This window comes from Solanum pennellii, chromosome 12, assembly GCF_001406875.1.
Source record: "Solanum pennellii chromosome 12, SPENNV200".
NCBI lineage: Eukaryota > Viridiplantae > Streptophyta > Magnoliopsida > Solanales > Solanaceae > Solanum > Solanum pennellii.
The window spans coordinates 65,815,182-65,825,556 of NC_028648.1; the positions used below are offsets into that span (position 1 = coordinate 65,815,182).

The window sequence follows — 10,375 nt, forward strand, 5'->3', positions numbered from 1 at the left end:
ATATTGGTTAATAATAATTGGCAAGGCCTTAGTCTAATGAATAGGTAATATTAGACTTTATGATTGGAAGGAATGTTGGTGATGAATTGATGGAATTTAATATAAAAATAATTATAAAATGATATTCAATGTTGGATAACAGTGTGTTTTATGCATAATGTCAATGACGGTTACCGAATGATTTGACTACGATCACTTTCAAGTCTAGCTGCTAATGTGCATATATCGCATAGAATTATCACAATAATTTGGATAAATAAGGGTTTAAGGTCTATGGTTCTTAAAATGAAATTGTGTTAGCCTTTTTTTTTTTTGGAGAAAGTATGATTTAATCCTAGACTTGAAATTTAGAAAATATGGAAATTAATATGTTGGTTGGAATAAAAATCTAGGAACTTTATTATACATTGGAGTGAGTTTTTGGGTAAAGGCTAGACACATAATAACACGTGTATTCTTAGTTTTGAAATCTTATCGTGGTCATTTATTTGAATAGATTGTTTTGAGTTTGAAGTTCAACGTAAAGGGAAGACTCAAGTCCCGAGATTATTCGACTAATTGAGGCAAGTGGATTTCAAAACTCTTGTTAAGTGTATGAAATGCGTGTATTTCTTTGTGGTATATGTGTGGGAGTAATGGGACTTGTTGATGGGTTGACTTGTCCACATTGAATAATTCTAATGATGAAAACAAAGGGTAATAAAAGGCAATGTGAATAATTGCTTGTGTGTGATGTGTTGATAATAAAGAATGGTTTGAAATTTTTGTTGAATCATTTTTGATGTTGTTGTGAATTGTGCAGTGTTATGTAAATGGTCATATCCTCTTTATTTGTGTGAACATGTCATTGGCATTATTTTATGACATGGTTGTGACAAGTGTTATGTGCATTGAGAAAGAATGAGAACTTAAAGAGGATGTACCATTTCGAGGGACGTATCGCGCGCCGCGATGGATACTATATTTCGAGAGACGTATCGCGCGCCGCGATGGTTACTTTAATCGAGGGCCGTGTCGTGCACCGCGACAGATGCATGGACAGATATGTCCCCCATGGGTCACGGACTGAGAGACAGCGGGTGTATATCACTAGGTCAGACATGCATCATTATACTTGACATTGCATTCCATTGCATTGCACATACTTATCATTAGTGAACTTGATATCGTGTTTTGCTGATCTTGTGATTGCCTCTCTGCGGAACTGGTGATTGATTAATATTGAGCTTGTTATTGAGGATATATAATTTGTTGAAGTATTGTTGTTGAGGATACGTAATTTGTTGAAGTATTGTTGTTGAGGATGTGTAATTTGTCAAAGTGTTGTTGTTGAGGATATATCATTTGTTTAAGTGTTCTTGTTGAACTATGTGCACTGTAAATCGTGAGTTGTTAGGTTGGGCTTATTTTTATGCAAGTTGTAGTTGTGGAGGTTCGGTTGGGGGTGGTAGGAGTACCTGTATTTCATTCCCATGGCTTGTGCTTCGAGGTTTACTTGCTGAGTACCGTGTAGTTTGGTACTCACCCCTTGCTTCTACAATTTTTTTGTAGGTTATTAAGCCTGGATTTTTGTTGTACTTGTCATTCTCTTCTTTTCCGAGGCTTCTTGGAGATTTGTGAGGTAGCTGTTTGTTGTTTCAGCGGACTCTCTTTCTTCATAGTTTTGATCTTGTTCTATTCTAGAAACAAGCTCATTTGAGACTTATATTTTCGTTTGATTCAATTGTAATACTTTAGAGGCTTGTACACGTGACCACCAAATTTTGGGGTATAATGTAAGTTGATAGTAAACTTTTCGCATTTTATTGTAATAGTTGAGTTTTAAGCTGACTTGTCTTGGTGGGATAAGACCAGCGTCATCAGGTCTATTTTTGGATCGTGACAAAAGATGAATCCATTTAATTATTAGATTTCCATAATAACATAATAGTCCTAAACATCTAAAGCACACATATCTATCACTACTTATTACTAACACACAAATAGCCTGAGGCCGGATCGTGAGCGAACGCATCGATCTTAGCTTGACATCCCAAATCCGCCTCTAAATACATACATATATCTCTAGGGGTGGCTCGGAGTGTGGCGATTATTCGCTCCAGAACTTGGATAGTCATTGACCTCAGCATCAATTCTTCTAATGACAACATTACCTAGTTTCATACTCTCGGCCTCCATATTCTCCTGATTAATATTTGACCAAAATAAAACAATAAATTAAGAAAGGAGTAATATTGTTTCTTCGAAAGAAAGAAAGAAGATAGACAAATAGTTACCATTGTTTGTGTGTTCTCATGTTGTTGAGCTTTGTACACCAAATTATTGCATCCTAACAATGAAAATAAGTATATGTAACACAACCTTAAAAAAACAATATATATGTATTGATGGATGTTAATTAATTTGAAATATGATAACTTACTTGTAATTGGGATGGCATTCAAGTAGATAACTTGAGAAAAACAAAGAAAAGCCAGAAACAAAGTGGTAGCCATTTTCCTAATTAACCAAGTGTTTTGAGATTAGTGCCTCATTTTATAAATTCACTCATTATATATATATATATATATATATATATATAATTAAAGCACTTTGAGAGTGAGTGTACCTATTGCTTGAGGCAATCAAATCACAAATTAAAGTCAAAAAGGTGATTCTAGCAAGCTACTATCTTATGATACAAAGACGTGCACTATTAGCCAATACATATAGTATTATATAATTAAGAAATACCATATGTGTGTATTAACAAATCACAAAATTTTGTCAGCTTTGTTGAGATATTTAGGATTTTTGAATTTTAAGTTTGACAGATGTCATGTTTAAGTTTGTTATTTAAAGATAATAATAGAGAGACTTTTTCAACCTTTTTTTGCTATTTCATTTGATTTTGAAAAACCAACAAAATTATATTATTCCAATTTATGGACTTACTTTCATTTTAAAATGAATGATACATTTCTATATTACGTAATAATTCAACTATGAATTGTCTATTTTATCCTTAATAATATGATTTAAGTCACATAAATTTCTATTATTCATTTTGGACCACTAATTTTAAAAGTTTTTATTTCTTTCGAATAAAACTACTTTATATAAAATGAGAAGGACGAGATATTATTTTTAGTATATTAATTACTAATATGTTTATTATAAGAATTTATACGACTATCATAATAATTTTCTAAATGTATGTTATAGAGTGACTTGATAAAAGATAATGTGTATGTGAACCATTGATATGAAACTTGAAGATCATATATATTATATAATATAAATTAAGGCTAAGAGAGAGAATGGAATTTAGGTTGAAGTGGTAGGTATGATGAGGAAATTTATTAAGTCAAAATGGGGAACAAGGATGAGCACACTCCGGTAGTGGAAGATTACCAAGTAATAATGATGTGTCTCAATATAAGTCGAGCCTTAGTGGAACATATAATGAATCATTTCAAGACACAAAAATACTCACAAAATTATGATGGAGTGATAACTATTATTTATTCTTAAAGAAAGGTCTTGGGTTTTAATTTCCTTAGGTATAGAGTCTAAAAATTGCTTATCTTTTACTCTGTAACTTTTCAATGCAAATTTAAATTTAATTGAGTTTCAATATAAATATTAAATATCAAATAAAAATAAAAATATTATAATAATTTTGAGATTGATACATGAACTTTGACATTAATGATGTGGTTTACATTATCTAGTTACAAGTGGAATAGTCACTTCGTAATAATTCTTTCCTATCTTTCAATTATTTTTTGTAAGTATAGACTATGTGTAGCTTTATATATTCACACAAAATGCTCATTAATTAGTACATGTCACTGTGCACATGATATACGTGTTGTCAGGGTAAGACTCTACTACTTAATAACCCATTTTTAATCACTTGCTTCTAGACACCTTCATGCTCTACAAAACGTTTAACTTTTGGAACAAGAAATTATCATATATTTGACCAATTGTTCCACATAAATCTATGTAATAAATGTTTTTATTTGGTTACATTATAACAAAAATAACTATTAGCGATATTTAATTCTTAATTGTTGTTAAATATTTTTTTAGCGGTAATTGTCACTCTTTATATATGTCCCTAAAGCCTTTAGCGACATTGGTTCTAATAGCACTTAACTAATGCCGATAAAGACGTTAGCACTCTTTATTAGTGTCAATATTTAATGCCGCTAAAAGTTATTTTTGTTGTAGTATTAAGGAGTCAATGTTTTTTTTGTGAAAATCTTCTTTATGTTGACAAAATATATTATTTATGTCTAATATAAACAAATTACACGTTACAACACTTTGGTTGTACTACAAATTTCGGAGCAAACATGGAAATATCTATTGTTTTAAGAAAAAATTACCTAACTATACAATCTTTCTTTTCATATTTTCTAAAGTTCCCTACCATTTCAAAATATTAGAAAAGTTCATATTTTCCTTTCCATCTCTACTTTTCCATATACATAACTCACAACTCTTTAACCCAAAGATTTTTGTTTCTATTTTCATGCTTGAAATCACTCTCACGAATTAGCAATTTGTTACCTTGTTTTTTAATTTCAAATTTATTCTCTTTCTAGTTTATCAATTTCTAGTTCCTAAAGAGATAGAACTATTTTTTCATCAATTTTTCTTCTAGTTCTTGAATTATCGTTTAAATATTTATTTAGCTTTTTCATCTATAATTTTCTAATATCGTTGTTGTGTAGTGTTTATCCTGCTCAATATAAATGTACTTGAGACATAAACACTAACTAATATATAATTTATATGTATCGAGTTCTACAATGTATCTTCAATTCAATTCAAGTTTAAAAGGCTATATCGACAGTACCAAATCAGTTGTATGTTATGTATCTACAATCTTTCATGATTCTTCAGTCTTATCCAATTTAGAAGGTTATGTATATGTATATGTATATATTATCCAATAATAATCTTGATACATAGATCATCATGTTTTATAATTAGAGCACTACATATCAGTTTCAATAATAGGTATATGATACATAACATTGTCAATGTTTAACTACTTTATTATGTATCAAACTATGATATTTATTTTTTTAACCCTTGTATTTTTTTATGATTCATTGTGTAGCGCATTGATGTAATTTTCTACTACCTTTGGAAGAAGTAAAAAATCCAAATTGACAACCAATACAAATACATATTAATAGCTAATGTGTATCACACGTATTTGATATACATTGATGACCATGATACATTTATACAAATTACTACTAAATATTCATTCTTTTGGCAACTAAAAATGGTATTTGATACTTAATAACTAGCACATACTAATGTATCAATCTAAAATCAACTATCAGATACATCACAATAACTAATGATACAACTATTCACAAAAAATTGATTCCACAACATCTCGAGATCACAAATTAAAAAATTAATTACACAACATTTCTCCGTAATGAAGATAAGGTTCAGAATGAGCTTTGAGTAGATAATCAATACTCCACTTAACAACATCCATAGCATGACTAAGTTCACCACTAGCAACCATTTGTCTATCATATTCCAAAATACTCCATGACAACATGCCACGGACAAACTAGATTCACATATCACCGGAATCATTATAACTTCCAAGCAAATCAATCTGGAAAAAAATTCCCCCAAAAAATTAAAACTCAAATTCATCACAAATCATTCACAACTAAAATATAGCTAATTAACTTTATAACATGCCCCGCAAGATTTTTCATCATTAATTTCAGAATAACCCGTCCATTTAACTCTCTGATTATGAGGAAGATACCCAGATCTCTCAGCTTCGTAAAATAAAAAATTTTCACTCAAACTTCACCATAATTTTGCCCAGCTAATGCTACTAGAGGAACAAGAATAATAACAAAACTGAAACGATTTCCAATGAACACAGAGAAATATTTTGAATCTCAAAATTGTTTAACAGGGTCGTCAAACAATTGTATAGGGATAAAACAACAATCGTCTCTGTAATGTATCGGATATTCTGATTTTCCTCAACTCATCAATCTCCAAGCTACAATGATTGATTCAACTCATCTCTCTTTCTCAGATTAGATTCTTGAATCTCTCAATAAAATAGAGATATTTATGATGTATCAACTCAATTTTTCAATGATTTTGAATCGAAATATAAAAGATTTTTAACAATTTGGGAGAAGAAATTTGAAATTTGAATTTTTCTAAAGTTGTTTTGCTTTGGTAGAGACTGATTAGCAGTGACATTAATTTATTGCGTAATTTATGGATTGGATAGTTAATTTACCTGTTTTTTCCATTTTAAGCGCAACAAAAAAGATTTTGTTCCCTTTTTTAGCTCAATAAACATATTTTTCTTGTATCAGAATTAATGTATACGGATAGTGAGGTATGTATCAAAAAGATAGAAATTTTAAGGGATTATTGTAATTAGAATAAAAGCAGGGATAAGATGTAATTTATTCCTTACACTATGTGATTTATGTAAGTTATACTTTTATTAACCATGATTTGGCCCAACTTGAAATACCGTAATAATAAAAAATGGAGAGGAGCTTAAATTTACACGCAAAAGCAAACTTAGGATTTGAAGACTCTAGGTATACACCTCACATTATCTTAATTTAGGTATTAGTGAAACTTTTAATGTCAATCAATATATATATATATATATATATATATATATAAATATATATATATATGAGAGTCAAGTGGGAGGACTACTAAGGGCAAAAATGTAATTTCACGCTAAGAAAAATAATTAATAATTCTAGAACATCTTTCTATATATGACGTGAATAATGATCAAGGGTAAAAATGTAATTTCACGCTAACAAAAAATCTATCAAGAATGATAACAAAAAAAATTAAATAGTTCTAGAAACATCTTAAGTTACTTTATTACCATTAGCTTATTTTGTTATTGCTTCGCTTACTTTTTTTTTGTGAGTTATTATGATATCTATTTTATCATTACTTTGTTTTACTGTAACTTTAATTTAATTCTTAATACTTTTTTCTATTCATCATGCTTATAAAAAATATCTACTTTTTATATAAAAATTTATCATGAATTAATTATTTTCATCTTTATTTTGGTTCTAATAATATACTTGAAAATAAATAAGTGTGATAAAATTAATAATATATATTACATTGAAATTAAAGAAAAAGATGTTAAAAAGTAAATTTACAAATAAATATGAATATGATGATATATTTGTATTAAAGACGAAGAAGAATTAAATTTAATTTCATTCTAACAAAAATCTATCAAGAATAAGTAATTGTAGAAACATCTTTCTATATATAAAGTGAATGATGATCAACTAAATATGTAATTTCATGCAAGTAAAAATCTACCACGAACGATAACAAGAAAATTAAATAATTCTAGAAGCATCTTTAGTTATTATTACTCATTTTTGTTATTTCTTCATTTTTTAAGAGTTATTGTGATATCTATTTAGTATATGAAAGTAAATAAATAATGATTATGCTTAGCTATTAATAATTATATATCAAGTATAATATTAGGTGGAATCAATTAAAATAAAAACTAAAATTTATATGTATACTTAAATTTTGTGTTTTGAAATTTTTTAGTTTTTTGATCTTAAATATACTATATAAAAAAATTAAAATTCAGAAGTTATTTTCTTTTTGAAACAAAATAAAAAAATAAGTTTATATAAATCGAAAATGAGAGACTCATATATTAAAAATGAAATATATATGTGTTATTATTAAAATAAGCTTCCATATATATATATTTTTTAAAAGTCGTTTGGCTTCCTTCTATAATTTGTGCATAGATGTGGAGTTTTAAAGATTTGGACATTCTAATATAGAAATATAATGATTTGAAAACTTTAATTTTCGTTTTAATTTCTAATTTGTTACATATTTAAAAATTACATGGAAAAAAAAATTAAAAACACAAAGTAGCAATTTTAGATATTTTTAGAAAACATAGTTAAAAAACATAATGAAATTTGCTTGACTCCCTTATTTTTATCGAAACAAAAAAAAAGTTGCATATATTGTTTGAGAAAAACGTAAGAACTAAAAAGTACTATGAATCACATTAAAATGACAACTAAAAATATGTGAGAATCATATGAGAAATTTCGTTGACTTTCTTAAAATCACTTGTATCACATAAAATGAAACAGATTTAGTAACATATATTATTCAAAAATAACACAAAAAAGGTACATAAATTAATACTTTAAAATATTTTTAAAAAAACACATATAAAAATTTAGTTCACTTTTTCAAATTTCATTTATATCAAATAAATTGAAAGAAAAAAACTAACATACGTTGGGCCTGCGCTAGCGCAGGAACACGATATCTAGTACTATATAGAATAGTAAAGTGAGGGATGACCAATGACAAAGTTGTAAATAATCTCATTTTCCAGGGTAATATAATATTGTATTTATGATGACTATGTGTTTAGCTAACATTGTGGGACCCATTTTTTTAGAAGAGTACTTATTATTTTATTATGTTTCATTAACACCTTTTCTTTTTTCACTAAAATAAATATGATTTAAATTGTATCAAATGGCGGTAAAAACATCTTAATTAGGGAACATTAAATAAAAAATAAAGAATAAATAGATAGATAGATAGATAGATAGATAAACAAATGACAACTTCTCAATATCTTGTTCATTCGCAAGAAAATATTTTTTTTGTGCGTCGGTAAAAAAAATGTGCTTTTTGGGAGAGTGATACTATTTCACCAATCGAGTCACAATGAAATTAAAGTAAACTAAGAGTCTTACTAAATTCGTAATAATAGTTCTTTGGTTAGAGTTTTAAAATATTGTGGATCAAATATTTAAGAGAAATAATAATATTTTTTCTTTTCAATTTTATGTACATTGAAAATAAGAATATTTTGATGGTAAAATGTTTTATATTTTAAAATTAACCAAATTAAAATTTATTTAATTATAGTAGATTATTTACTTTATTTACTTAATATTGCTATTCATTTGTCTCAAATAAGAACTTAAGAATGAAACCCATGAAATCAATACATGGGTTAGAGAAGTAAATAAATTTAAGTTGGTTAATATTTAGAAAGAGATGACAAAAATAGAAAATTCCTAATAGTAATATTAATAATTATGCAATATTCATAAGAAAAATAAACTTTTTTTGTAATGATAAAATTATCCCTAATAGATTAAAGAACAAAATAACTTTTTGTATATAAAATATAGTCAATAAAGGCGAAATTAGATTTTCTTTAACTACAAAATACATTTAACTATAGAGACAACTGATTTTGTCATTAGTTCAAGTAAAATAATAGCGATAATATAATTTTGTAGGTAGTAATAACCTTTTTAGTGACAAACATACTATTCAGTACAAAAAAGTGGACATACCTTTTACGATAAATAAATTTGTCACAACTGTTTAAGGATTTGGGGACGACTTTTCTTTCTGTAGTTCATATCATATATTTAGCAAATCGTCTTTGTATACTTTTAGTGACGAATTATTTTTCGTCTCACAAGATTTTTAGTGATGTAATATGGTTTATAAATGACGAAATTATTTGTTCCTGATAATCGAATTTGTTGTAGTGTATAGATATGAATTTCTCAACTCAAAGACCTCCGTGGGTAACATGTAGTAGCCCCATGATTAGCATTATAATCCCTAAATGATTAGTAACTCATACTCAAGACTTATACCTTGAAGATATTATTCATCTCAAAGATACTTAACTTATGTAGTTCCTGTCAAATTTATGGGCATGAACGACTTCACTTGAGGGTCTAAATAACAATATGAAATTCATGTATATGATTTTTCTCATTTTCATACTTCATCAAAACTTAGCCCAAATCAATAGTTAATCTCAAATTATTCACAATTGAACTCAAAGACTTTCTTGAACTCTACTCCTAGCTCTTTCTTGAATTTGACTTATGAATTAAAAAGTTACGATCCATGATATGAAGGATCTCGATGATAATGTAGACTCATGAATACATTTTCATCATCCTCATACTCACTTACTCGAGTCTTGAAACAAGTATTAGAAATTACAGAAAACTCCTCAAAAGACTCAAAGGGACTTTCTAAAAAAGATTTGAAAGAACTCTAAGACTTAACTCTTAGCTTCCTTGAATTTTAATTATGAATTAAAGGTTATTATTTGCGGTAGGAAAGATGTCACGACCCAAAACGGGCCGCGACTGGCACCCACACTTATCCTACTATGTGAGCGAACCAACCAATCTAATCCCCAACATTTCAACCATAAATAACAAAATATAATGCGGAAGACTTAAAACTCATTAATGAAAATCGATTAAATAACTTATAAAAACTCAATACT

The 10,375-nt window shown here is 27.8% G+C and overlaps 1 long non-coding RNA gene across 1 annotated transcript; it reads right to left on the bottom strand.

Moving 5' to 3' along the window:
- Nucleotides 1-1,876: 1,876 nt before the first annotated feature.
- Nucleotides 1,877-2,557, bottom strand: LOC107006736. The gene is made up of 3 exons (XR_001454981.2): nt 2,423-2,557; nt 2,277-2,329; nt 1,877-2,184 (listed from the first exon to the last, which is right to left on the bottom strand). It is a non-coding gene; the product is annotated as an uncharacterized LOC107006736 (long non-coding RNA).
- Between the last annotated feature and the right edge of the window lie 7,818 nt (nt 2,558-10,375).